Genomic DNA, 26,653 nt, shown 5'->3' with positions numbered 1-26,653 from the left:
TCCACCCATGGGGCCCCTCAGCCCTTCTCTCTCCTTCCTGCCCAACACGCACCCTTCATAGCACATGGGCAGGCGAGCTAGGGGACGAAACCCGTGGGGAGCAGTGGATTGTAGAGTGGAGCGGTGACTGATAGTGTGGGCTCAGTCTCTGTTCCTCGACTGGGGCGGCTGGAGATGGGATGGGAGAGGGAGGCAGGGATGAGGGTGTTAATAGAGCTCTGTGTAGTGATAGTTCCTGCTTGTCTTTATTAGTTTGCAGAGGAATTGTCCAGGAGCTGGAGCCGGAGGAGAAACTGGAAGAAGTGAACCTGAGCAGCCTGGACATCCTTGTAAGCAGAGATGAAGAGTCCTCAGCTTTCTGCCTTCTCCATGACTGGCTGTGAGTGAACAATTATGGCCTCTATCCCTCATCCGTACCACTCAAGTTTTCTTCAGAGGCCGTGAGCCTCCTTGTTGGCCATGGGGATCTGTGGGATTACGACCAAGGGAAGGGACAACAGTCTCCTCTGCTCAGTGACTGTCTTGGATGCAGGTGCAACAGGCTGCTTAACATATGAACGTAAGAATGGCCAGACTGGGTCAGATCAAAGGTCCATCTAGCCTAGTATGCTGTCTACCGACAGTGGCTAATGTCAGGTGCCCCAGAAGGAATGAACAGATCAGGGAATTACCAAGTGATCCATCCACTGTCACCCATTCCCAGCTCCTGGCAAACAGAGGCCAGGGACACAATCCCTGCTCATCCTGACTCATAGCCGTTGATGGACTCATCCTCCATGAATTGACTTTAACTCTCCACTTAACATCCTCTCGCTTAACATTGTTTCAATCTTAGGTCCCTGGTCAGTTACAGAACATGCTGTATTTAAAGTTGTGCAATGCTTCGCTATAACGGTGTTTGGCTGCCTGCTTTGTCCACAGTCGGTAGCCCCCCATCAGCTCTCCTATGCCCCCCCACCCCAGCACTTCCCGTCCACCAGCAGACCCCGCGGATCAGTGCCTTTCCCCCACGGCCTCCTGCCTGTGGCAATCAGCTGGCTTGTGGTGTCCGGGGACGGGGAGTGAAGACTCATTGTGCAGGCTCCCCCTCCCTCCCCTGATTCCAAATGCCGCAAGCCAACTGATGGCTGCGGGCAGGAGCGAGGACGTGGTGTATGAAGTAAAGGGGAAGGAGGGGGGAAGAAGAGGCAGGTTAAGGGTGGGGGCTTGGGGGAAGAGGCGGCGTGGGCGGCCGAGGGTTGAGGCCCCCGACCCTGGTGCTTGCAGGGAGGGGAAGCTGCCGCTGCTCCTGTGCAACGTGCTTCTGCTAGCCTACAGCACCTTCAGCCTCCTTGCCTGCCTCATTGTCGCCAGTGCCAGTGGGCTGTGCCCGTGTTGGGTAAGGCGGGGGCACTCCCCAACTATAGTACTGTCCTGTATGGCAAAAAATAATTCCCTGCAGCGTAACCCCCCATTTACATTCATTCTTATGGGGAAATTGGACTTGCTTAACATTGTTTCACTTAAAGTCGCATTTTTCAAAAACATAACGAGAACGTTAAGTGAGGAGTTACTGTACCTAGTTCTTACTTGAACCCCATTATAGTCTTGGCTTTCACAGCAGTCTCTGGCCAGGAGCTCCACAGGCTGAGTGTGCGTTGCGTGCTTTTTAATTGTATCTATAAAGGTGTAATGGGAGATGGGAGAAGAAGAACCTACACAACACTGCAGATTCTGATGATAAGTTCTGTTTTTCCCTCTTGTGTTGTGCTTAGTACCACAGAGAAAGAAGTGAAGGGTAAGAGCCCACCCCAACTGTGAGATGGAAGGCGCCCAAGAGCCGTGAGACAGTGAGCGTTGTTGATTCCAGGCTATGCAGATGCCATGAAGCTAGGAGTGGAGCAGATGTCACCATCAGTGAGAAGTGTCTGGTTTCGTGAGGACTCTTGTAACGGTCCACCTGCCTCCAGGCCAGGACTTGTCGTTAGCTGGGGCTGAATTTGTAGGAAAAGGTACCTGAATAGCTGTAGTTATGAGGGAGACAAGGTCCCCATTTTCAGGGGCTGGTCATTTCTCTGTCCACAAGCAGTGTGTTCTCTGCAGCAGAAGGTTGGATCCAGGGGGATGACTCCAGCTGGTGAGTTTCTTGACTTCCTCCCACGTTTTTCTCTCTCTCTCTCCTCTAATGTGTTGGCCAACACACTCTCTGTCTGTCTCTGTCCTTGCCTCTCCTTGTCCTGTCTCCTTTCGTAGGACATGGGTAGGTGTGGTAGCTGTGCGTCCCCACAGACTAGGTCTTGGGAGCGATGAACAAGTAGGAGGGGACCAAAATCACACAGGGTGGTGGGCACTAGAGTGCAGCGGTGACTGTGGGTGTTGACGGAGTCTCTGCTCTAGTGGGGCTGATGTGGATGGCGTGGGACAGGGAGGTAGGGATGAGGGCAAGATTTCATGCACCAGTTGCATTTTGTGTAGTGATGGCTTTTTCTTGGGTTACTTACTGCGTTCGCAGAGGAATCATCCAGGAGCAGCAGCCGGAGGAGAAATTGGCAGAAGTAGACCTGAGCCGCCTGGAAATCCTCTTAAGTGGAGATCAACAGTCCTCAGCTTTCTGCCTCCCACATAACTGCCTGTGAGTAAGAGGTCAGGGCTTGGAATTCCTCATCTGTACTCACTGCAATTTTCTTCACACTCTGTTTGCTTCCTCGTTGTCTATGGGGCTCTGTGTGATTAAGGCTCGAAGGAACCAGAGTCCCTAGATCTCTCCTGGCGTCTACAGTCTGGGACTGTGATGGTCCTGCTGTGCACCCCTGACTCTCGCTCCCCTTTGCCTCTGCTTGCTGGAAGCAACAAGCTACAAGAAACAATAAGTTACAAGCCAAAAACATGCTTTTCCCCACAGGTGTGGTGTGTGTGACCAGAGTGTGCTGTGCAGAGTGACTGTTTTAAGGTGTCATTCCAAGAGTTGCTTTCTACTTGTAGTCCTAAAGGTGTGATGGGATGAGGGTTCAGGGCAGAGCCTCACTGTGTGGGAGAGGTGAAAAGTAGAGCCTCCCCAACATTGCCCACTGAGATGGTAACTTACTTGTTTTTTCCTCTTGTGCTGGGTTTAGTACCAAGGGAAAAGAAGTCACGTGTCAGAGTCTACTGCCTTCATGTCATGGAAAGTGAGCGAGAGCGATGGGACCTCAAGAACTACTGATGCCAAGGAAAAGCCGTCCTACTGGGAGTGGAACAGTCGCCACTCTCAATGAGATAAGTGTCTGTTTTGGTGATTGCTCGGCTCACGGCCCACCTTGCTCCTGGTAGAGACGCTCCATTTGCTGGGGCTGTGTTTGTAAGAAAATGTTTTTGTCTAGCTGTGGTTATGAGGGAGACCAGGTCAGGGGCGGCTCTAGCCATTTCGCCACTCCAAGCACGGCGGCATGTCGTGCGGGGCGCTGTGCCGGTCGCCGGTCTTGCGGCTCCGGTGGACCTCCCGCAGGCATGCCTGCGGATGCTCCACCGAAGCCGTGGGACCAGCAGGGACGCCTGCGGGAGGTCCACCGGAGCTGCCTGCTGCCCTCCCGGCGACCGGCAGAGCGCCCCCCCACGGCATGCCGCCTCAAGCACACGCTTGGCATGCTGGGGCCTGGAGTCGCCCCTGGACCAGGTCCCTATTTTCAGCGGGTGCTCAGTTCTCTGGCCAGGAGCGGTGTATCATCTGCAGCACAAGGTTAGATCCAGGAGAATGACTCTAGGTGGCGAATTGCTTGCCTTCCTCCCGTGTTTTTTTTCTCTCTCTCTCTCTCTCTCTCCCCCCCCTCTAGTATGTTGGCCCACACACACACACTCTCTCTGTCTGTCCTTGCCTTTCCTTGTGCTATCTCCCATCATAGCACACGGGCACGCATACTGGGTGTGCACCTCACAGGCTGTGTTTCAGGAGCAGTGAAGAAGTAGGAGGAGACGAAAATCATGTGGGGCAGTGGGTGCTAAAGTGGAGTAGTTACTGTTGGTGTTAACTTGGTCTCTGTTCATTGAGTGTTGCCAATGTAGATGGGATGGAAGAGGGAGACAGGGATGAGGGCAGGATTTCAAGCACCAGTAGAGCTTTGTGTAGTGATGGCTCATGCTTGGCTTTTGCAGCTGCGCTTGCAGAGGAATTGTCCAGGAGTCCCAGGCAGAGCAGAAACTGGAGGAGGTGGATCTGAGCAGCTTGGACATCCTTCTAATGAGACATTCAGAATGCAGAAAGCTGAGGACTGTTCATAACTGGCTGTGAGTAAGAGGTCAGTGCTTTCAATTTCTTATCTGTACTCGCTGTAGTTTTCTTCTCAGGCCGTGTGCTTCCTCATTGGTGTCATGGAGTTTGGTGGAGACAAGGCCCTGCACCCCCGGCTTCCTGTCATTCATGAAGACTCTCAGCCAGCCAGTAAAACAGAAGGCTTATTTAGATGACAGGAACACAGTCCAAGACAGGTCTTGCAGGTACAGATAACAGGACCCCCTCAGTTAGGTCCATCTTGGGGGGGGGCAGGAGGCCAGAGCCCCATCTGGGCTCCCCTCCATTTTCCCAGCCAGCTCCAATCGGAGACTCTCCAGCCCCTCCTGTCTGGCCTTTCTCCCTTTCCCGGGCCAGGAGGTCACCTGATCTTTCTCTGACACCTTCAGTTGGCCCCTTTGCAGAGGAGGGGCCCAGGCCGTTAGTTGCCAGGAGAGAGTGCCGGCCATTCTCTATGCAGACAGTATCACAGGGGCCCTCTAAGCTTTGCAAAAATCATACACCCTGATCGCCCACACCTAGATATTTAAGAAAGGCGTAGGGGAAATTGAGGCACCCACACAGTATTCAGAGAAAACATTCAGAACATTCCCACTTGGTCACAGTTGGGTTTAGGCTTTTTGGGATTAAGGCTGGGGAAGGGACAAGAGTCTATTGAGCAAAGTGACTATTTTGGGTGCAGTTAAAATGGGTCCCTTCTAGTTGCGGGTGTCAAGTAGTTGAGGGCGGAGCCATGGGACACAGGAGCTGTGAAATGAAGAGACTACTCGACATTGCAGACAGAGATGCTAATTTACTTTGTTCTTCTCTGTGCTGGGTTTAGTGCTGAGGAAAAAAGTCACACGTTAGATTCTACTGCCCTCATGTGATGGAAAGCGAGCGAGAGGGATGAGACTGCGAGCAGTGTTCATGCCAGGCAAAAGTCATTCATCTGGGAGCTGAGCAGACCCCACTGTCGCTGAGATAAGTGTCTGTTTTGCTGAGGGTTCTGTTCACGGCCCAGCTGGCTCCTGGTACAGACACCCACTTAGCTAGGGCTGGGTTTGTAGGAAAAGGTTCCTGACTAGTGGTTATGAGGGAGACCAGGTCCCCGTTTTCAGAGGCTGCTCAGTTCTCTGGCCAGGATCGGTATGTCCTCTGCAGGAGAAGGTTAGATCCATGAGGATGACTCCAGGGGTTGAGTTGCTTGCCTTCCTCCTGTGTTTCTCTTTCTCTTCTCTACTCTACTGTGTTGGCCAACACACATCCTCTCTCTCTCGCTCTCTCTCCTCGTGCTGTCTCCCTTCATAGGACACGGTCAGGAGTGCTAGATGTGTATCCCCACAGCCTAGGTTTCAGGAGCTATGAAGAAGTAGGAGGGGATGAAAATCATGCAGCGTAGTGGGCACTAGAGTGGAGCAGTGACTGCGGATGCTGACTGTCTCTGTTCGAGTGGGGATGATGTGGATGGGATGGAAGAGGGAAGCAGGGATGTGGGCAAGATTTCAAGCACCAATAGAGCTTTGTGTTGTGATGGCTCATGCTTGGCTTTTGTAGGTGCGCTTGCACAGGAATTGTTCTTCAGGAGCCCCAGCCCGGGGAGAAACTGGCAGAAGTGGACGTGAGCAGCCTGGACATCCTTGTAAGCAGAGATGAAGAGTCCTCAGCTTTCTGCCTTCTCCATGTCTGGCTGTGAGTGAACAATTACGGCCTCTATTCCTCATCCGTACCACTCTAGTTTTCCTCGGAAGCCATGAACCTCCTCGTTGGCCATGGGGCTCTGTGGGATTAAGACCAGGGGAAGGGACAATAGTCTCCTCTTCACAGTGACTCTCTTGGATGCAGGTGCAAGGTGCTGCTTAACATACAAATGTAAAAATAACAATACTGGGTCAGACGAAAGGTCCGTGTAGTCCAGTATCCTCCCTTCCGACAGTGGCTTCGGTCAGAGGGAATGAACAGAACAGGGAATCACCGAGTGATCCATCTCCTGTTTCCCATTCCCAGCTTCTGGCAAACAGAGGCTATGGACGCCATCCCTGCCCATCCTTACTAATAGCTGGTGATGGACCTCTCCTGCATGAATTTACATAGTTCTTTTTTGAACCCCATTAAGCTTAAGCTTGAGCTTGACAGCATTCTCTGGCGAGGAGTTCTACAGTTTGTGTGTGCATTGTGTGCTTTTTAATTGTAGCTATAAAGGTGTAATGGGAGATGAGAGAAGAAGAACCTACACAACATTGCAGATTCCGATAACTTTTGTTTTTCTCTCTTGTGCTTAGTACCACAGACAAAGAAGTCAAGGGTAAGAGCCTACCCCCGTTTCGAGATGTAAAGTGCACAAGAGCCGTGAGACAGTGAGCGTTGTTGATGCCAGGCTATACAGATGCCATCGAGCTGGGAGTGGAGCAGACGTCACCATCAGTGAGATAAGTGTCTGATTTGGTGAAGACTCTGCTAACGGCCCACCTGCCTCCAGGCTGGGACTTGTCGTTAGCTGGGGCTCGGTTTGTAGGAAAAGGTTCCTGAGTAGCTGTGGTTAGGAAGGAGACAAGGTCCCCATTTCAGGGGCTGCTCATTTCTCTGTCCATAAATGGTGTGTCCTCTCTAGCAGTCAGGGCTGGCTCCAGGCACCAGCTTATCAAGCAGGTGCTTGGGGCAGCAACTCCTGAGCAGGGCGGCACTTTGAGGTATTCGGCGGCAATTTGGCGAAGGGTCCCTCACTAGGAGCGAAGGACCTCCCGCTGAATTGCCACAGATCGCGATCGCGGCTTTGGTTTTTTTTGTATTTTTGGCTGCTTGTGGCAACAAAACCCCTGGAGCCGGCCCTGCTAGCAGTAGGTTGAATCCAAGGGGATGACTCCAGTTTCTTGCCTTCCTCCTGTGTGTTTTTCATTTCCTCTCTCTCTTCTAATGTGTTGGCCAACACTCTCTCCCTGTGTCTATCTCTCTCTGTCCTTGCCTCTCCTTGTGCTGTTTCCCTTCATAGGACATGGGCAGTGGTGCTAGCTGTGCATCCCCACAGGCTAGGTCTTGGGAGCTATGAAAAAGTAGGAGGGGATGAAAATCATGCTGGACAGTGGGTGCGAGAGTGGAGCGGTGACTGTCAGTGTTTACTCGGTCTGTATTCATTGAGTGGATTTCACGCACCAATAGAGCTGTATGTAGTGATGTCTCATGCTTGGCTTTTGCAGCTGCGCTTCTAGAGGAATCATGGAGGAGCAGCAGCCGAAGGAGAAGGTGGCAGACGTGGACCTGAGCAGCTTGGGCATTCTTCTAAGCAGAGATGAACAGTCCTCAGCTTTCTGCCTTGCACATAACTGGCTGTAAGTAAGCGATACTGTATTCAAAGCACTGAACTCCTCACTTAAAGTCACCCCGATTAACGTTGTTACGTTGCTGATCAATTAGGGAACATGCTTGTGTAACATTGCGCAATGCTCCCTTATAACGTTGCTTGGCAGCTGCCTGGTTTATCCAGTCCTTGCAGGAAGAGCAGCCCGTTTCAGCTAGCTGGTGGGGGCTTGGAACCAGGGTGGACCGGCAGCCCCCCATCAGCTCCCCGCCCCGTAAGTTCCCTGTGCGGCAGCCACCCAGCAGGCTATCAATTGCCGGCAGTTCAGCTGCTGTCTCAACTTCCTGACCTACTTAAAAAGGCAATGTCCTTAAAGTGGTGTCAGTGCACTTGAAGGGGCAATGTGCATCTCTCGCTCTCCCGCCCCGCCCACACACACAGGGTGTGTCTCTGTCTCTCTCTGCCATGCTGTCTCCCCTCCCTCCCTCCATTCGTGCTGCCTTGTAGAGTGTGAGGTTACATTAACAACAATGCGTTAACCCTTGAGGGCTCAGCTGAGTGCTAGTTCATCATATAGCAGTAAGGCATTCCCTGGGAAATATCCCACCCTCTGACTGCACCACCTCAACCAAGCTTCACAATCATCATTACTGGTTACAGTATTAAATTTTTTGTTTAAAACTGATACTTTTAATTCCTCATCTTTACTTGCTCTAGTATTGTTCACAGGTCGTGTGCTTCCTCGTTGAGTACAGGACTCTGTGGTATTAAGGCTGGGGAGTGGCCAGAGTCTGCTGTTCAGAGTGACTGTCGGGTGCTGTTGCAAAGGCTGCTTTTTGGCTGAAATGCTAAAGGTGTCATGGGAAGAGTGTTGAGGGCGGAGCGCCGCCGTGTGGGAGAGGTGAAAAGAAGAGCTAACGCAACGTTGCCTGCTTAGATGGTAACTTGCTTGTTTTTCTCCTTGTGCAGGGTTTAGTACCAAGGGAAAAGAAGTCACGTATCAGTCTACTGTCCTCATGCGAAGGAAAGCGAGACCGACGAGACTGCGATCATTGTCATAATCAGGCATTAGCTGTACATCTGGGAGCGGAGCAGCTACTGCTGTCAGTGAGATAAGTGTCTGTTCTGGCGAGAGCTCTGCTCACGGCCCACCTGGCTCCAGGTAGGGACGTCTTGTTAGTTGGGCCTGGGTTTGTAACAAAATGTTCATGACTAGCTGTGGTTATGAGGGAGACTGGGTCCCTATTTTCAGGGTGTGCTCATTTCTCTGCTGACAAGCGATGTGTCCTCTGCAGAAAAGGTAGGTTCCAGGTGGCGAGTTGCTTGCCTTCCTCCCGTGTTTTTCTCTCTCTCTCTCTCTCTCTCTCTCTTCTCTAGTGTTGGCCAACACACTCTGTCAGTCTGTCCTTGCCTCTTTTTCTGCTGTTTCACTTCATTGCACACAGGCAGGTGAGTTAGCTGTGTATCCCCAGAGGCCAGGTCTCGGGAAGCATGGTGAAGTAGGAGAGGACGAAAATAATTCAGGGAAGTGGGTGTGAGAGTGGAGGCAGGTACTGGAAGGTCTTGTGCACCTGTAGTGTTTTTGGCAGTGATGGCTGTTCCATAGGTGGTTTGCTGTTCTTGCAGAGGGCAGCGGAGCATCTGCAGGAAGCGGACCTGCACAATCTAGCTGTTTCGCTTTGCAGTGGAGCCGAGGAGCGCTCTTGTAATGTTGGAGGAGCAGGTGTGTGTTTTTGTGAAATGATATTTCTCTGTCCAGTATCTGCAGAGTGAGGTGCCTCGTGGAGAGCAGAGAGATGCTTCTCCTATCCATGGGATGGGTCCTGGGGAAGGTCCAGCTCTGCCTGTGGCTGGCAGTGGTCTGGGATTGTCCCTTTCCTGGAGGGCTGTAGCTCCTTAGGAGTGGTGAGTATTTTAGGCCCTGGGTAAGCTGAAGAAGAATAAAGAAGGAGGGAGCAGCAGCCAGTGACGTGTGTCTCCGTTGTTCTTCCATGCACAAGTGATGACCTAGCTTACAAGTGTTCTCTCTCTCTCTCTCTTTTCAGTCGTACTGAGATTGGTCAGATGAGAGATCGGCCAACCTGTGGCAGAGACCAAAGAAGGAACAGCCACCCTGAGCCCATCCCTAGGGATGGAAGCTGGACAATGATCTGCAGAGTAAGAGCAAATGGAAACTTGCTGAAGTTCAGTATTGAGGGAGGGCTGCAAATTCTCTCTTGTCAGTGGAGAGAATTTGTGAGTATGGGGAGGGCCCCTGAGGAAAGGCCTCAGCATCTCACGGGGGCACGATAAGCTCGGGGGAATCCTTTGTGCCCTCTCAAGGAATTGTCAGGTGCTATGGAGTCTTCCCAAAGTGCGATAACTCTTTGTGGAGAGCCAGGAAGGTGACTACGGGTGCTGAGTTTGCCTCCTTCCTGTACGTGTATCTCTGCTCTCATATGTTGGCCAACATGTGTGCGCTCTCTCTTTCTGTCTCTCTCCTTGTCTCCTTGCATAGAACATGGGCAATGGTGGATGCTCACAGTCTAGGGCTGGAGAGCCTGCATCCCACTGGGGCATTGGGAGGGGGAAGAGAAGCATGATGGGTACTAGATCCTCCATTGGTAGTGGTGGGGGTGAGTGTAGGAGTTGACTCTGACTCTGTTCATCAAGTGGGGCTGATGTACGGTGGGTGGGAGAGGGAGGGCGGCATCTCTCACACCAATAGAACTTTGGGCAGTGACGGCCCCTGTGATGGGTTGGATCACAGACACCCCCCTGGGAGCTGCCAACTGATGTGCCAAGTCTACCTCTGCCCCTGCTTTCCCTGCTAGCTCAGGACTCTAGCACCCTCTCTTGCTGAGCCAGATAGTCCCATCTGCTCCAACATAGACCCAGGGTCTGAATTACTTGCCCCAAAGCTGCAGGTTTACCTGAAAACAGCTCACAGAAGTGTGCTTGTCTTTAGCACTCAGATGCCCAGCTCCCAATGGTGTACAAACACAAATAAATCCGTTTTACCCTGCATAAAGCTTATACGGAGTAAACTCATAAATTGTTCATCCTCTATAACACTGATAGAGAGAGATGCACAGCTGTTTGCCCCCCCTCCAGATTAACTCTGGGTTAATTAATAAGTAAAAAGTGATTTTATCAATACGGAAAGTAGGATTTAAGTGGTTCCAAATAGTAACAGACAGAACAAAGTGAGTCACCAAGCGAATTAAAAAGCACAAATCTATGTCTAATCAAACTGAACACAGATAATCTCACCCTCAGAGATGCTTCAGTAAGTTTTTTCCTCAGACTGGACCCCATCCAGGCTTGGGCACAATTCTTTCCCTGGTACAGCTCTTGTTCCAGCTCAGGTGGTAGCTAGGGGATTCTTCATGACTCCATGGGGCTATAAAGGTGTAATGGGAGATGGGAGATCCACCACCTACACAACACTGCAGATTCCAATGATAACTTCTGTTTTTCCCTCTTCTGTTGTGCTTAGTACTACGGAGAAAGAAGTGAAGGGTAAGAGCCCACCCCCGTTGTGAGATGGAAAGCACCAAGAGCCGTGAGACCACAAGCGTTGTCGATGCCAGGCTATGGCGATGCCGTCGATCTGGGAGTGGAGCAGCCGTCACCATCAGTGAGATAAGTGTCTGGTTTGGGGAGGACTCCGGTAACGGCCCATCTGCCTCCAGGCTGAGACTTGTCATTAGCTGGGGCTCGGTTTGTAGGAAAAGATTCCTGACCTGCTGTGGTTACGAGGGAGACAAGGTCCCCATTTTCAGGGGCTGGTCTTTTCTCTGTCCACAAACAGTGTGTCCTACGCAGCAGAAGGTTGGATGGAGGAGGATGACTCCAGCTGTTGAGTTTCTTGACTCCATCCCACGTTTTTCTCTCTCTCTCCTCTAATATGTTGGCCAACGCTCTGTCTGTCTGTCTGTCTGTCTGTGTCTCTCTCTCTCTCTCTCTCTGTCCTTGCCTCTCCTTGTGCCGTCTCCCTTCGTAGGACACGGGCAGGTGTGTTAGGTGTGCATCCCCACAGGCTAGGTCTTGTGAGCTATGAACAAGTAGGGGACCGAAATGATGCAGGGCAGCGGGTGCTAGAGTGGAGCGGTGACTGTGGGTGTTGACTGAGTCTCTGCTCTAGTGGGGCTGATGTGGATGGGATGGGAGAGAGAGACAGGGATGAGAGCAAGATTTCACGCATCAATTGTATTTTGTGTAGCGATGGCTCTTGCTTGGCTTATTTGATGCACTTGCAGAGAAATCATCGGGGAGCAGCAGCAGGAGGAGAAACTAGCAGACGCGGACCTGGGCAGCCTGGACATCCTTCTAAGCACAGATTAACAGTCCTCAGCTTTCTGCCTTCCACGTAACTGGCTGTGAGTAAGCTGTCGGTGCTTCGAATTCCTCATCTGTTCTCGCTCCAGTTTTGTTCCTGGTCGGGTACATGGCTCTGTGGGGTTAAGAGGAGGGAAAGGCACAAGTCTCCTGTGCAGAGTGGCTGTTTTGAGTGTAGGTGCAACAGGCTGCTTTCTAGTTGTGGTCCTGAAGGTGTAACGGAAGAAGGGTTATGGGTGGAGGTCTGGGGTGCGGTAAATGGGAGAAGAACTTATGTGATGTTGCCAACTGAGATGCTAACTCGTTTGTTTCTCCTCCACCCCCTTGTGCTGGGTTCAGGACCAAGAGAAAAGAAGTGGAGGGTCAGCGTCGGCTCACCTCATGTTATGGAAAGCGAGTGAGAGCGACGAGATTGCAAGCATTTTGGATGCCAGGCAACAGCCGTCCAGCTGGGAGCGGAGCAGCCGCCATTGTCAATGAGATAAGTATCTGTTTTGGTGATTGCTCTGCTCACTGCCCACCTGAATCCAGATACAAATGCCCCATTAGCTGGGGCTGGATTTGTTACAAAATATTCCTGACTAGGTGTGGTTCTGAAGGAGACAAGGTCCCCATTTTCAGGGGCTGCTCATTTCTTTGTTCACCAGCGCTGTGTCCTCTGCAGAAAAAGTTGGATCCAGGAGGTTGATTCCAGGTGGCGAGTTGCTTGCCTTCCTCCTATGTTTTTTTTCTCTCTCTCTCTTCTCCAGTACGTTGGCCAACACTCACCCTTTCTCTTTCTGTCCTTGCTTTTCCTTGTGCTGTCTCCCTTCGTACGACACGAGCACGTGTGATCGGTGTGCACCCCCACAGGGTAGGTCTCGGGAGCCATGATGAAGTAGGAGGGGACAAAAATTATGCAAGGTAGCGGGCGTGGGAGTTGAGGGGTGACTGTCAGTGTTAACTTGGTCTCTGTTCATCAAGTGGGGCAGATGTAGATGGGCTGGAAGAGGGAGGCAGGGATGAGGGCAAGATTTCAAGCATCAATAGAGATGTGTGTAGTGATGGCTCATGCTTGGCTTTTGCAAATACATTTCCAGAGGAATTTCCCAGGAGCCGTAGCCGGAGGAGAAGTTGGCAGATGTGGACATGAGGAAACTGAACATCCTTCTGAGCAGACACGAACAGTCCTCGGCTTTCTGCTTCCCACATAACTGGCTGTGAGTTAGCTGTCAGTGCTTTGAATTCCTCATCTGTTCTTGCTGTACTTTTCTTCACGTGCCGTGTGCTTCCTCCTTGGGCATGAGGCTCTTTGGCATTAAGGTGGGGGAAGGGCCAAGAGTCTCCTGAGCAAAGTGACTATTTTGGGTGCAGTTACAATGGGTCCCTTCTAGTTGCAGGTGTAAAGTAGTAATGGGAGATGGGTTGAGGGCAGAACCGTGGGATACAGGAGCTGTAAAATGAAGAGACTACGTGACATTGCAGACGGAGATGCTGTTTTCTTTTTTTGCTTTTCTCCCCTCTACTGGGTTAAGTACCAAGGAAAAAAGTCACACGTCAGAGTCTACTGCCCTCATGCGATGGAAAGTGAGTGAGAGCAGTGAGCCTGTGAGCATTGTTCATGCCAGGCAAGAGCCGTCCATCTGGGAGTTGAGCAGAGGCCACTGTCACTGAGATAAGTGTCTGGTTTGGTGATTGCTCTGCTCACGGCTCAGCTCCTGGTAGGGACGCCCCATTAGCAAGGTCTGGGTTTGTAAGAAAAGGTTCCTAACTAGTGGTTATGAAGGAGACAAGGTCCCCAGTTTCAGGGGCTGGTCATTTCTCTGGCCAGGAGGGGTGTGTCCTCTGCAGCAGAAGGTTGGATCCAGGGGGATGACTCCAGCTCGTGAGTTTCTTGACTCCCGTGTTTTTTCCTCTCTCTCTCTCTCTCCTCTAATGTGTTGGCCAACACACACTCTCTCTGTCCTTGCTTCTTCTTGTGCTGTCTCCCTTCATAGGACACGGATAGGAGTGCTAGGTGTGCATCCCCACAGACTAGATCTTGGGAGCTATGAACAAATAGGAGGAGATGAAAATCATGCGGGGCAGTGGGCGCTAGAGTGGAGCAGTGTCTGTGGATGTTGACTCAGTCTCTGTTCATCGAGTCGAGCGGATGTAGATGGGATGGGAGAGGGAGGCAGGGATGAGGGCAAGATTAAATGCACCAGTAGTGCTGTGTGTTGTGATGGTACTTACTTGACTTTATTAGTTTGCAGAGGAATCATCCAGGAGCCCTCGCCTGACGAGAATATGCAGAAGTGGCCGTGAGCAGCCTTGACATCCTTCTAAGGAGACCTCAACAGTCCTCAGGTTTCTGCCTTCTGCCTAACTGGCTGTGAGTAAGCAGTGAGTGCTTGGAATTTTTGTACTCACTGTAATTTTCTTCATAGGCCATTTCCTTCCTTGTTTGGTATGGGGCACTTTGGGATTAAGGCTGGGGAAGAGACCAGAGTCATACTTGCCAACTTTCACTGGGTAGATAAGAACCCTGAATTCACAATATTCCAAAAATCAAGCTAATCCTATTTCAAATAAGGCCAAAACAAGCCAATTCCTAAGAACCCCTGCACTCAATGACTAGATTTCTCCAGGCGTGCAGTCTGGGACTGTGGTAGGTCCGCTGTGCACCCCTGACTCTCTCCCCCCTTTGCCCCTGCTTGCCGGAAGCAGCAAGCTACAACGAGCAATAAGCTACAGGCCAAAAACAAGCCCGATTTGTATGTTTTATTTCCCCCCTTGAGATTTGGTGTGTGTGACCAGAGTCTGCTGTGCAAAGTGACTATTTCGGGTGTCGTTGCAAGGGGTGCTTTCTACTTGTAGTCCTACTGGTGTAATGGGAATAGGATTGAGAGCGGAGCCCCACTGTGTGCGGGAGGGGAAAATAAGAGCCTACCCAAAGTTGCTGACTGAAAGGGTAACTGATTTGTTTTCCCCCCCTTGTGCTGGGTTTAGTAGCAAGAGAAAAGAAGTCACAGGCCAGAGTCTACTACCCTCGTGCAATGGAATGAGAGCGAGAGCGATGAGTCTGCAAGCGTTGTTGATGCGACGCAGAAGGCGTCCATCTGGGAGCGGAACCGCCACCACTCTCAATGAGATAAGTGTCTTCTTTGGTGATCGCTCTGCTCAAGGCCCATCTTGCTCCCGGTAGGGATGCCCCATTAGCTGGGGCTGGGTTTGTAAGAAAAGGTTCCTGATTAGTTGCGGTTACAAGGGAGACGATGTCCCCATTTTCAGGGGCTGCTCATGTCTCTGGCCAGGACCAGTGTGTCCTCCGCGGCATATTAGATCCAGGGGGATGACTCCAGCTGGTGAGTTTCTTGACTCCCTCCCATGTTTTTCTCTCTCTCTCTCTCTCTCTCTCTCTCTCTCTCTCCTCTAATGTGTTGGCCAACACACTCTCTCTCTGTCCTTGCCTCTTCTTGTGCTGTCTTCCTTCGTAGGACAAGGGCAGGTGGGTTAGGTGTGCATCCCCACAGGCTAGGTCTTGTGAGCTATGAACAAGTAGGGGACCGAAATGATGCTGGGCAGTGGGCGCTAGAGTGAAGCGGTGACTGTGGGTGTTGACTTAGTCTCTGCTCTAGTAGGGCTGATGTGGGAGGCAGGGATGAGGGCAAGATTTCACGCACCAATTGAATTTTTTGTAGTGAGGGCTCTTGCTTGGCTTATTTGCTGCACTTGTAGAGGAATTGTCCAGGAGCAGGCAGCCAGAGGAGAAATTGGCAGATGTGGGCCTGAGGAGCCTGGACATTCTTCTAAGGAGACATGAACAGTCCTCAGCTTTCTGCCTCGTGCATAACTGGCTGTGGGTAAGTGGTCAGTGCTTGGAATTCCTCATCTGTATTTGCTGTGATTTTCTTCACACTTTGCTTCCTTGTTGGGTGTGGGGCTCTTTGGGATTAAGGCTGGGGAAGGGACCAGAGTCACAATTGCTAACTTTCACTGGGGAAATAAGCACCCCGACTTTGACAATAAGCCAAAAATCAAGATAAACCCATTTGAAAACAAGGCCAAAACAAGCCAGTCCCTAAGAACCCCAACACTCAATGACTAGATCTCCCCTGGCATGCAGCCTGGGATTGTGGTGGGCCCGCTGTGCACCTCAACTAGCCGTCCCCTTTGCTCCTCCTTGTCCGTGCTTGCTGGAAGCAAAAAGCTACAAGAAGCAATAAGTTACAAGGCAAAAAGAAGCACAATTTCTACGTGTTTTCCCCACAGGTTTGGTGTGTCTGACCAGAGTCATCTGTGCAGAGTGACTATTTCAGGTGTTGTCGCAAGGGGTGCTTTCTACTTGTAGTCATAAAGGCGTGATGGGAGGAGGGTTCAGGGCAGAGCCCCACCATGTGGGAGAGACAAAAAGAAGCGGCTGCCCAACATTGCCAATTGAGATGGTGACTGACTTGTTTTTCTGCTGGATTTAGTACCAAGGGAAAAGAAGTGACGAGTCAGAGTCTACTGCCCTCATGCGATGGAAAGCGAGTGAGAGTGATGGGACTGCGAGAATTATTGATGCCTTGAAAAAGCCGTCCAACTGGGAATGGAACAGTCATCACTGTCAATGAGATAAGTGTCTGTTTTGGTGATTGCTCTGCTCACGGCCCACCTTGCTCCTGAAAGGGATGCCCCGTTTGCTGAGGCTGTGTTTGTAAGAAAAGGTTCCTGACTAGTTGTGGTTTTGAGAGAGAGAGAAGATTCCCATTTTTAGGGGCTGCTCAGTTTTCTGGCCAGGAGCAGTGTGTCCTATGCAGCAGAAGGTTGCATCTAGGAGAATGAGTCCAGGTGGTGAATTGCTTGCCTTTCTCTCGTGTTTCTCTCTCTTCTCTAGTGTGTTGGCCAACACTCTTTCTCAATCTGTCCTTGCCTTTCATTGTGCTGTCTCCCTTCTTAGGATATCGGCAGGCGAGCTAGGTGTGCACCCCCACAGGTTGTGTCTTGGGAGCCATAAAGAAGTAGGAGGGGACGAAAATCATGCGGGGCAGTCGGTGTGAGACTGGAGCGATGACTGTTGGTGTTGTGGGGCTAAGACAGATCGAAAGCGACGCAGGGAAGAGGGCCTTAATTGGGCTCTATGTAGTGCGGGAGTTCTCAAACTGGGGTTTAGGTCCCGTCAAGGGGCCGCAAGGTTGTTATCTGGGGGGTTGTGAAATGTCATCCTCCATCCTAAACATCACTTTGCTTCCAGCATTTATAATGGTGTTGAATATACAAAAAGTGTTTTTAATTTATAAGGGGAGGGTCACACTCAGAAGCTTTCTATGTAAAAGGGATCATCAGTACAAAAGGTTGAGAACCACTGGTGTAGTGATAGTTCTTGCTTGCCTTCATTAATTTGCAGAGGAATTGTCCAGGAGTCTCAGCTGGAGAAGAAGCTGGCAGAAGTGGACCTGAACTGCCTAGACATCCTTCTAAGGAGACATGAACAGTCCTCAGCTTTCTGCATTCTGGATAACTGGCTATGAGTAAGAAGTCAGTGTTTTCAATTCCTTATCTGTACTCACTCTTGTTTCCTTCATAGGCCATGTGCTTCCTCGTTGGGTACGAGGCTCTTTGGGATTAAGGCTGGGGAAGGGACAAGAGTCTCCTGAGCAAAGTGACTATTTTGGGTGCAGTTAAAATGGGTCCCTTCTAGTTGCAGCTGTAAAGTAGTAATGGGAGATGGGTTGAGGGCAGAGCTGTGGGATACGGGAGATGTGAAATGAAGAGACTACGTGATATTGAAGACGGAGATGGTAATTTATATATTTTTTCTTCCTTTTACTTCTTCCTTGGTACTAAACCCAGCAGTCACACATCAGAGTCTACTGCCCTCATGCGATGGAAAGTGAGTGAGAGCAGAGAGCCTGCGAGCATTGTTCATGCCAGGCAACAGCCGTCAATGTGGGGGTCGAGCAGACGCCACTGTCAGTGAGAAGTGTCTGTTTTGCTGAGGGTTCTGCTCATGGCCCATATCAGTTTCTTGCCCCCCTCTCTCTCTCTCTCTCTCTTACTCTCTTCTCTAGTGTGTTGGCCAACAATCTGTCTCTGTCCTTGCCTCTCCTTGTGCTGTCTCCCTTCATAGGACACGGGCAGGAGTGCTAGGTGTGCATCCCCACAGGCTAGGTCTCAGGAGCTATGAAGAAGTAGGAGGGGATGAAAATCATGCAGGGTAGTGGGCGCTAGAGTGGAGCGGTGACCGTCAGTGTTGACTCAGTCTCTGTTCATCGAGTCGGGCTGATGTAGATGAGATGGGAGAGGGAGGCAGGGATGAGGGCATTCATAGAGCTCTGTGTAGTGACAGTTCTTGCTTGGCTTTATTAGTTTGCAGAGGAATCGTCCAGGAGCCCCAGCCGGATGAGAATGTCAGAAGTGGACCTGAGCAGCCTGGACATCCTTCTAAGGAAACAAGAATAGTCCTCAGTTTTCTGCCTTCTGCATAACTGGCTGTGAGTAAGGGCTCAGTGCTTTGAACTCAGTCATCTGTACTCACTGTAGTATTCTTCATTGATCGTGTGGTTTCTTGTTGGGTACAGGGCTCTGTGGGATTAAGGGTGAGGAGGGGCCAGAGTCTGCTGTGCAGAGTGACTCTGTTGGGTGTTGTTGTAAGAGGTGCTTTGTACTTTTAGTCCTAAAGGTGTAATCGGTAGAGGGCAGAACCCCGCCGTGCGTGAGAGGGGAAAAGAAGAGCCTAAGAGACATTTCTGACTGAGACGGTAGCTTACTTGTTTTATCCCCTGGTTTTAGTACCAAGGAAAAAGACGTCACATGTCAAAGTCTACTGCCCTTATGAGTGAGAGTGACGAGACTGCGAGCGTTGTTGGTGCCAGGCAGGAACCGTCCATCTGGGAGCAGAACAGCTGCTACTATCACTGAGATAAGTGTCTGTGTTGCTGGGGGTTCTGCTCACGGCCCACCTGGCTACAGGTAGAGACACCCCGTTAGGTGGAGTGGGTTTGTAAGAAAAGGTTCCTGACTAGCTGTGGTTTTAAGGGAGACACGGTCCCCATTTTCAGGGGCTGATGATTTCTCTGGCCAGGATTGGTGTGTCCTCGGCAGGAGAAGGTTAGATCCATGAGGGATGACTCCAGGTGGTGAGTTGCTTGCCTTCCTCCTCTGTTTCTCTCTCTGTCGTCTCTACTCTACTCTGTGTTGGCCAACACACACACACACACTCTCTCTCTGCTGTCTCGCTTCATAGGGCATGGGCAGGAGTGCTATGTGTGCATCTCAGGCTAGGTCTCGGGAGCTATGAACAAGTAGGAGGGGACGAAAATCATGCATCGTAGTGGGCGCTAGAGTGGAGGGGTGACTGTGGATGTTGACTGTCTCTCTTCAAGTGGGCCTGATGTAGATAGGCAGGGATGAGGGCAAGATTACCTGCACCAATTGAATTTTGTGTAGTGATGGCTCTTGCTTCGCTCATTTCCTGCGCTTGCAGAGGAATTGTCCAGGAGCAGCAGCTGAAGGAGAAAGTGGCAGACGCGGACCTGAGGAGCCTGGACATCCTTCTAAGCAGACATGAAAGGTCCTCAGATTTCTGCCTCCCGCACAACTGGCTGTGAGTAAGCGGTCAGTGCTTGGAATCCCTCATCTGTACTGGCTCCGGTTTTGTTCAGAGGCTCTGAATTTCTTCATTGGACACAGTGCTCTGTGGGATTCAGACGAGGCAAAGGCACAAGTCTCCTGTGCAGAGTGAGTATCTTGGATGTAGGTGCAGTGGGCTGCTTTTTAGTTGTAGTGCTAAAGCTGTAATGGGAGGAGGGTTGAGGGCAGAGCCCTGAGGTGTGGTAGATGCGAGAAGAAGAACCTATGCACGTTGCAGACTGAGATGCTAACTGATTTGTTTTTCCCCCTAGTGCTGGGTGTAGTACCAAGTGCAGAGTCAGAGTCCACTCCGCACATGCCATGGAAAGGGAGCGAGAACTGGGAGATTCTAAGCATTGTTGATGCCAGGGAAGAGCCATCCAGCTGGGAGTGGAGCAAGGACCACTGTCCGTGAGATAAGTGTCTTGTTAGGTGAAGGCTCTGCTGTGGTTAGGAGGGAGACAAGGTCCCTATTTTCAGGGGCTGCTCAGTCCTCTGGCCAGTATCGGTGAGTCCTCTGCAGCGGAAGGTTGGATCCAGGAGGATGACTCCAGGTGACAAGTTGCTTGCCTTCCTCCCGTGTTTCTCATTTTCTCGCTCTCTGTCTCTCTAGTGTGTTGGCCAATGCGCTCTCTTAATCTGTCCTTTCCTCTCCTTGTGCCATCTCCCTTCTTAGGACACAGGCAGGCCTGCGAGATGTGCATCTCCACAGGTTAGGTCTTGAAAGCCCTGGAGTAGTAGGAGGGGACGAAAACCATGCTGGGTAGTGGGTGCGAGAGTGGAGCAGTGACTGTCAGTGTTGAATCGGTCTCTGTTCAAGTGGGGCTGATGTAGATGGGGTGGAAGAGGGAGGCAGGATTGAGGGCAACATTTTCAAGTACCATTAGAGCTGTGTGTAGAGATGGCGCATGCTTGGCTTTTGCAGCTGCACTTCCAGAGGAATTGTCCAGGAGCTCGAGCCGGAGGAGAAACTGGCAGAGGTGGATCTGAGCAGCTTGGACATGTTCTAACCAGACAGGAACAGTCCTCAGCTTTCTGCCTTCTGAACAACTGGCTGTGAGTAAGAGGTCAGTGCTTTCTATTCCTTATCTGTACTCGCTGTAGTTTACTTCACAGGCCTTGTGCTTCCTCGCTGGGTACAGGACATTGTGATATTAAGGCTGGTGAAGGGACAAAAGTCTCCTGAGCAAAGTGACTATTTTGGGTGCAGTTACAATGGATCCCTTCTAGTTGCAGATGTAAAGTAGTAATAGGAGATGGTTTGATGGCGGAGCCGTGGGATATGGGAGATGTGAGATGAAGAGACTACGTGACATTGCAGATGGAGATGCTAATTTGTTTGTTTTTCTCTCCTCTGCTGGGTTTAGTACCAAGGAAAAATAAGTCACATGTCAGTCTACTGCCCTCATGCAATGGAAAGTGAGTGAGAGCAGCGAGCCTGTGAGCATTGTTCATGCCAGGCAAGAGCCGTTCATTTGGGAGCCAAGCAGATGTCACTGTCAGTGAGATAAGTGTCTGTTTTGCTGAGGGTTCTGTTATCAGCCAATCTGACTCCAGGTACAGACACCCTGTTAGCTGGGGCTGATTTGTCAGAAGAGTTTCCTGACTAGCTGGGGAGACAAGGTCCCCATTTTCAGGGGCTTGTCATTTCTCTGTTCACAAGGAGTGTATCCTCCTCAGGAGAAGGTTGGATCCAGGAGGATGACTCCAGATGGTGAGTTACTTGCCTTTCTCCTGTGTTTCTCTCTCTCTCTCTTCTCTAGTGTGTTGGCCAACACTCTTTCTCTCTGTCTCTGTCCTTGCCTCTCCTTGTGCCGTCTCCCTTCATAGAACAGGGGCAGGAGTGCTAGGTGTGCATCCCCACAGGCTTGGTCTCGGGAGCTATGAACAAGTAGGAGGGGATGAAAATCATGCAGGATAGTGGGCACTAGAGTGGAGCAGTGTCTGTGGATGTTGACTCAGTCTCTGTTCATTGAGTCCGGCAGATATAGATGGAATGGGAGAGGGAGGCAGGGATGAGGACATTCATAGAGCTCTGTGTAATGATGATCCTTGCTTGGCTTTATTAGTTTGCAGAGGAATTGTCCAGGAGCCCTCGCCGGAGGAGAATATGCAGAAGTGGATCTGAGAAGCCTGGACATCCTTCTAAGGAGACATGAATAGTCCTTGGGTTTCTGCATAACTGGCTGTTCCTCATCTGTACTTGCTGTAGTTTTCTTCATAGGCCGTGTGCTTCCTCCTTGGGTACGGGGCTCTGTGGCTGGGGAGGGGCCAGAATCTGCTCTGCAGAGTGACTACGTTGGGTGCCATTAAGAGGGCCAATGTAAACAGGAGAAAAGGGGCCTGAACCCTGATTACAGGGCGGTCACCCTTTCTTTAGTAAAATACTCCTCCTTTAAACCCGGTGTGTGCGGGGGGCGGGGGGAAGTCCCCAATGTGAAAAGATCTGGAAATGAACAGGTAAGGGAGGGATCCTGCTGAGTGTCTCCTTTCTGATCAATCCTCCATCTCTCAGCGACACCCTTCCGGACTTACCTTCCTACCTCACCAAGAAAATAACTTTGTGCTCCCTAACCTTTACCAGAAAAGACCCCTCTTCCTTGTGACGCAGTCCTGTTAGTAGGGTTAGGTGCACCCAGGTGCTGGCTCTGACTGCCAACGCATGTGCTTACAACACCTGAACATCAACACATTTCAGAAAGGATAGCCACATCCATCCCTTCGGACGTAGCCCTACGAATCTCCTCTGTCTATCTCCAAAGAGACACAAGGCCTGGAATTTGGACACAGCTGAGGGAGCTGTCCGAATGTCTACAGTTGCAAACTCATCAGTGCGACGGTGTCTTTCTTGTGCACAAGAAAACAAAGGGTCAAAGTTGTGGTTGGTTGAGCGGTGTAAATTGGGCAGGGCAAAAGGACTTGAGGAAGGATGAGGTGGAAGTGAGGGTCTGAAAGGAGCCCCCCACCTCACCTGTTCATTTCCAGACTGTGTGACATTTGCACGGTTGGGCCATTTCTTGGCTTTTTTGAGAAAAGGGGCGAATTTTCCACGGCCTCCACCATCCCCTTACAGCTGCCCCTTGGCCACACCATGTTGCATCTGACCTGGATAGGTCGCAAGTAAGATTTCACTTCAAATCTCAAAGTCCAGTAGAAATAATTGTGGGGGAATTTCCTGTCACTAAGAGAAAGGGAAGCTCAAGCCTTCTCAAGGGGTGGGGTGTCGCTCAGCCACAGGCACAAAAAGGCTCCCCTAGTTTAAGCGTGCGAGGGATAAGACCTTACAGCCTGGTTACAGGGCAGTCATTTTGCCGGGCGTGTCAAAGTGACCTGTGGTTTAATTTGCTTGGCAAAGGAGACCCAAACCTTCCTTACAGGGTGGTCCTTAAGCCAGGGGCGTTCGAATGGGGCAGAGAGAAAAGCGCTGTAAAGGAGAGACCTCCGTTCCCTCAGGAGAGCGTGGTCTCATTGCCCAGCAAGTGCCAGCGGCCCAAGAAGAGCTAGAAAGGGGAGACCTGCACCCTTCTCACAGGGATTGGTCAGTGGCAAAGAGCATTTTAAAGGCTAGGTCCTAAGGAGCTCAAAGCCACAGAGACCTTGTTGTGATCTGCGTGTAATGTAATATCTCATTGTAAGGTGACGGGGCCAGCAGCAGTTAATTAACTCGGGCCAAGGTAGAGCGTTGTGTATATAGAAACCCGCCATGGAGACGAATCCCCTTAAACCTGGGGCTGGGATGGGAGGAGGGGTCAGAGGCCGAAATGGGAAAGTGCCCCAAGTCCATGCCTGGTTTCCTTGCTGTTCCTCTCGCTCTGTGTGCGTCGGCCTGGGCCCCGGCCCGGCCCCGGGCTCCTGGGCCCCCCAACTGTTTTTTTTTAAAATAATATTAAACTGACCTTGACCCATGGCCAAACTTTAAAGACTGGTTAGGAAGATCTGTAAAGGAAGAGAGGTTTGAAATGCAGCCTGCATTGTTAGAGATAGAAGGGTAAATGTTAGCTCAGGTCTTGTCTATTTCTATAGCTGTGATTCAAAGATCAAAAAAGCAATATTAACATTTAGGAAGACACTGGAGTGAAAGTGTTATTGTCTATATCAGGGTCGGCAACATTCCACAAGTGGTGTGCCGAGTCTTCATTTATTCACTCTAAAATGGATTACTTGCACGTGAAACCTTAATGTTTTTCAGAAGGTCTCTTTTGTTATATAATATATAGACATAGAAACTAGTGTTGTATTGTAAAATAAACAAGGTTTTTAAAATGTTTAAGTAGCTTCATTTAAAATTAAATTAAAATGTTGATCTTACACCGCTGGCCTGCTCCACCCGCTGCTGGTCTGGGTTCTGTTCCACTAGGCTGCCAGCAGGCTGTGCGGGGCCCTGCCCACATACGGGGGTAGCTACCTTCTCCCTGGTTCTGGCCATTCTCTTCCTCTCTCTGTACTGAGCTGAGGGCGGGAGTGGACTGAGCACACAGCTGGGGCTGAAGGGTCTGGCCAGGAGCTAGAATGAGGGAGGAGGCTCAGGGTTGGGGCAGGAGGTCTGGGTGTGGGGGCACTTACCTGGGCAGCTCCCATTTGGTGTGAGGGGTGCAGGTGGGAATGTGAGTGGGGGTGCAGGAGCGCCCGCTTGGTGCTCAGGGTGGGGGTGGGGATGTGCAGGGGTGCAAGAGTCAGGGCAGAGGACTGGGGGCATGCGAGGGGGGTGCAGGTGTCAGGGCTGGGGTCGGGGGGGTGAAGGAGTCAACAGAGGGCTGGGTGTGTATGAGGGAGCTACAGGGCTCGGCAGGGGCCTGTGTGTGTGTGTGTGTGTCAGGGCTCAGGGCAGAGGGCTGGGTGCCTGCCCCCCTCAGAACCTCCAACCCCCTCTGCTCCTTGTCCCCTGCCCCCCCTCCTGGGATCCCTGCCCCTAACTGCCCCCCAGAACCCTATCCCCTATCTAAGCCTCCCTGTTCTTGTCCCCTGATTGCCCCCCTAGGAGCCTACCCCCTACCTGTCCCCTGACTGCCCCAACCCTTATCCACACCCCCACCCCCTGACAGGACCCCCAGAACTCCTGAGCCATACAACCCTCCCCCTGCCTCCTGACAGCCCCCCCATCTCCTGACTCATCCAACCCCCCGAGCTCCTTGTCCCCTGACTGCCCCCCTAGGAGCCTACCCCCTACCTGTCCCCTGCCTGCCCCAACCCTTATCCACACCCTGAGACAGACCCCCGGACTCCCACACCCCATCCAACCACTTCCCGCCCCTGACAGGACCCCCAGCACTCCCGACCCGTACAACCCTCCCCCTGCCTGCTGCAACCCCCTCCATACCCCTGCCTGCTGACAGCCCCCCTCAAAACTCCTGACTCATCCAACCCCCCCAGCTCCTTGTCCCCTGACCACCTCCTCGAGAGACATTCACCCTAACTGTCCCCTGACCCCTATTCAGCCCCCACCCCCTGGAATTCCCATGCCCCATCCACCCCCCTGTTCCCTGTCTGCCACCTCCAGAGACCCCGCCCCTTGCCACCCCCTGGGTTCCCACCCCCATCCAACCAACCCTGCTCCCTGTCCCCTGACTGCCCCCACCCCTTACACAACATGTCCGGCCCCAGATCACCTTACCATGAGCCTCCAAGCAGAGCCAGCCTATGCTGCCCCACAGGAGCACGCAGCCCCAGACCCAGAGCTCTGTGCGTGGCGGCAGGGATCCGGGGGAGGGGCCGGGGGCTTGCTGCGCTCGGCCCAGTGCTCCAGCCCGGGACCGCAGACCCTGCAGCTTGCTGCGCTGGCAGGGTTTTAATGGCACCCTGGAGTCCCGGCAGGCAGCCGCGTGCCATTGAAAATCGGCTCCTGTGACGTCTTTGGCACGTGGCTGCTGGAGGTTGCTGACCCCTGACCTAGTGTCTCTGTGGCTCCATGAGGGAAATAACTAGTGACACCCTGTGGCCATGTGGGATAATGCGCAGAGCATTTCCTGCATGTAGCAACAGTGACACCGTGTGGCCATGCGGGGTATTGCACAGAGCAGTTCCTGCGTGGAGCAACAGTGACACCGTGGGGCCACGCAGGGTATTGCACAGAGCAGTTCCTGCGTGGAGCAACAGTGACACCATGTGGCCACGCAGGGTAATGCACAGAGCATTTTGCGCATGGAGCAACAGTGACACCGTGTGGCCACGCAGGGTAATGCACAGAGCAGTTCCTGCATGGAGCAACAGTGACACCGTGTGGCCACGCAGGGTGATGCACAGTTGCTCCATGAAGGAAATGCTTTGTCCAGTAGTCAGAGTGCCCACCCCAGGGGCGGCTCTAAAATTTCGCCACCCCTAACACGGCGGCATGCCACGGGGGGCGCACTGGCGATCACCTGTCCCGTGGCTCCGGTGGAGCATCCGCAGGCACGCCTGCGGGAGGTCCACTGGAGTCGCCTGCTGCCCTCCCAGCGACAGGCAGAGTGCCCCCCGCGGCATGCCGCCCCAAGCACGCACTTGGCGCGCTGGGGTCTGGAGCCAGCCCTGGCCCACCCGGTGTGTGTCTTGCTCCATGAGATAAATGCTGTCTCCATTCTCCCAAGAGGCCATCCACTGACACTGCTGCTCCATGAGGGAACTACTTTGTGCATTAACCCCGACTGGCCCCTCGTTGTCACTGTCCCTTGATGAGGGGAAATGGTTTGTGAGTTATCTGGATTGGCCACCCAGTTTCACTCTTGCTCTGGGAGGAAAATACTTAGTGACACCAGGTGGCCACTCGAGGTAATGCACCCAGCATCTCCTTCAGTGCATTCCAGCATGCCCCGCACCAGGACCCATTCAAACTCCTCCAACCTGCTCCTGCATCCCCAGACTTGCCAGCACTTCGCTTGCCCCACCCCAATCTGCCCCCTGAACGTAGCCCTCCAATCCACCCCATCTGTTCCCCATCTCAGGGTTCCCCAACATCCTCCATGACACCCAATCCCTACACCTCAACCCCAATTGGCTCCAACCTATTTCTCCTTTGCTGGGCCCCACTTCCCCAGCACCACATTTCCCCATGCCACCCACAGCCAGCCAGGCTTCCCTCTCCAATTCCTGTTACCCTTCCCAGCCACACTGGGGCCTTTCAATCCCCTCCACCCTGCCCTTACTCTCCAAGGCTTATGAATCCCACATTCCCTCAGTGCAGCTTGGGAACCCTAAACCCCTCTACCTCACAGTGCAGCCCCCACCCCCAGATATCATACAACTAAGCCACTGATGCACGGACCCCA

At 52.0% G+C, this 26,653-nt stretch overlaps 4 long non-coding RNA genes across 8 annotated transcripts; all 4 read left to right on the top strand.

Annotated features, from left to right (window-relative positions):
* The first annotated feature begins 1,837 nt into the window (after positions 1 to 1,837).
* On the top strand, positions 1,838 to 3,196 carry LOC120394702. The gene is made up of 3 exons (XR_005592376.1): positions 1,838 to 2,116; positions 2,492 to 2,611; positions 3,093 to 3,196. It is a non-coding gene; the product is annotated as an uncharacterized LOC120394702 (long non-coding RNA).
* A 1,994-nt stretch (positions 3,197 to 5,190) lies between these two features.
* LOC120394699 lies at positions 5,191 to 11,430 on the top strand. Of its 3 annotated transcripts, XR_005592371.1 has the most exons (6): positions 5,191 to 5,914; positions 6,505 to 7,305; positions 7,417 to 7,548; positions 8,487 to 9,240; positions 9,563 to 9,674; positions 10,996 to 11,430. It is a non-coding gene; the product is annotated as an uncharacterized LOC120394699 (long non-coding RNA). The 3 variants fall into 3 exon arrangements; XR_005592369.1 differs by having other exon boundaries at positions 6,505 to 7,548; XR_005592370.1 differs by having other exon boundaries at positions 6,505 to 7,791; positions 8,247 to 9,240.
* A 15-nt stretch (positions 11,431 to 11,445) lies between these two features.
* Positions 11,446 to 15,142, top strand: LOC120394700. Of its 2 annotated transcripts, XR_005592372.1 has the most exons (5): positions 11,446 to 11,878; positions 12,177 to 13,036; positions 13,352 to 13,403; positions 14,065 to 14,190; positions 14,808 to 15,142. It is a non-coding gene; the product is annotated as an uncharacterized LOC120394700 (long non-coding RNA). The 2 variants fall into 2 exon arrangements; XR_005592373.1 differs by lacking the exon at positions 13,352 to 13,403.
* Positions 15,143 to 15,254: 112 nt separating this feature from the next.
* LOC120394701 lies at positions 15,255 to 21,541 on the top strand. Of its 2 annotated transcripts, XR_005592375.1 has the most exons (4): positions 15,255 to 15,661; positions 16,274 to 17,311; positions 20,780 to 21,126; positions 21,482 to 21,541. It is a non-coding gene; the product is annotated as an uncharacterized LOC120394701 (long non-coding RNA). The 2 variants fall into 2 exon arrangements; XR_005592374.1 differs by lacking the exon at positions 21,482 to 21,541 and having other exon boundaries at positions 20,780 to 21,268.
* The last annotated feature ends 5,112 nt before the right edge of the window (positions 21,542 to 26,653 follow it).

Source organism: Mauremys reevesii, unplaced genomic scaffold (assembly GCF_016161935.1).
Source record: "Mauremys reevesii isolate NIE-2019 unplaced genomic scaffold, ASM1616193v1 Contig74, whole genome shotgun sequence".
Taxonomy (NCBI): Eukaryota; Metazoa; Chordata; order Testudines; family Geoemydidae; genus Mauremys; species Mauremys reevesii.
The sequence above is the reverse complement of the archived record's forward strand: the minus strand, read 5'-3'. Positions and strand labels throughout refer to the sequence as shown.